Below are 1,622 nucleotides of genomic sequence, written 5' to 3' on the forward strand. Positions count from 1 at the left end.
TTATCGACTTTTGACCGAATTTGAAAATTTAATTTTCTCCCCCCTCGTTTTTCGCGATCTACGATTCGCGTAAATAAACGATATATACGATATAATTGATCGGAACAACCGCACGAAACAAGATTCGTCGCTTTCTGGCAGATCAGATTGGATATCCAATCTAACCGTAACGTTGTTTATGGATTAATACTGCCGGGAGTATTAACGCTTATACGAATGTAATTAGCTTTGCGGGAAAGGGATCGAGTTCGATTTTCATCCACCCATAGAATCCGTCTCGGCGATATTCAGCCGCATGTCGACAAGAGAGAGAATCGTCGAAGCGGTACAGAAATGCTGGAATCGGAAGGATTAAAACATCGATCGTCGATAGATATATATATATATATACATGTTTAAAGGAGCAATCGATTAAACTTCGTTCAGAAGCATCGAAGCGTTTGATTTTTGCTTACTCTTTCAATAGGATTTGAAGTAAAATCCAAAAGTATCGGTTTTAAATAGCAACCTCCATTTTTGTTAATATCGTATAACACAAATATTGGATTTTATTTCGAGCTCAAACTTTCTATGTTTACGATGCGCTTAAAGTTACGTTGTTAAATTTTTCGAAAATTTTAACATCCATTTAAATATCGACGGTTGGTAACTCATATTCGTGTGAAAGTTCGTGTTTGTACTACTGTGTACAGGTTACTTCAATTAAATTGTTGCTGTGTTGCTGTTAAATTAAAGATTCAGAAGTATCTACGTTAGTTAGTTTAATTTAGGCCAAACTGAAAAACTTACTATAATCAAGTATCAAAATATCAAGTTTATTATCCAAATTAAATCTAAAATTAATCTAAATCGAATCTAAATCGAAGTATCGTTCTATCGAATTATATATTCGTTAAAATAAATCGATATCTTATTAAAAGTATATGATTTGTAAAATACCAATATTTAGAAGATAAATCTCTAAACACGAAAACTAAACTGAAAAAATTTATATACACAACAAAAAAAGAAAGATTCCAAAATTTTTGATATCGAAAACAAAGCTTAACCTCGTTGTTCCTGGTAATACGCGTATCGATTGTAGCATCGTTTCGCACTTCGATTTATCCCGGCATTGCATTTCCCCGTGAAACCAGAATTCCTTTTTTTTTTTTTTATTTTTATTTTTATTAATGATGGACGCGATGCGACGCGAAACGCTACGCAACACGCATTTCCCCGCTTTGATCGTATCGATTGTCCAAACGAGAATGAACGTTTTGCATATACGTGGAAAACGAAGCCGCGCGCGTTATGCGTCGTTCTGTTCCCGTTTAACTTGGTTTCCGGGCGTGCCGAACAGCTCCCAAATACGATTAGCGGAGGCTTTACGAAACTTGACGCGCCTGAATCCCGTTAGGGGGATGTTATATTTGGTTACGGCACGTTGCTTTCGTGTTCATCGAATTCGACCAAAGAAAATAAAGTTTCGCGTATCGTGAACATCAAATTTTCACCATCTGTCCGCCTCGGCTCGAAACTTTTCCTTCTCAATGATCTTTTTTCTTACGTGTTTACTACCGTACATACATATATATACGTTCGTGTGTGTATATATATATATATATATATATATATATATA

General features: G+C 35.3%; 1 protein-coding gene across 5 annotated transcripts in view; it reads right to left on the reverse strand.

The window, feature by feature from the left end:
• LOC102678081 (protein tincar) overlaps nt 1-1,622 on the reverse strand; it is a 51,112-nt gene that overhangs the window by 26,317 nt on the left and 23,173 nt on the right. The gene's annotated exons all lie outside the window — the stretch shown is intronic.

The sequence above is a fragment of the Apis dorsata genome, unplaced genomic scaffold (genome assembly GCF_000469605.1).
Source record: "Apis dorsata unplaced genomic scaffold, Apis dorsata 1.3 scaffold_470, whole genome shotgun sequence".
NCBI lineage: Eukaryota > Metazoa > Arthropoda > Insecta > Hymenoptera > Apidae > Apis > Apis dorsata.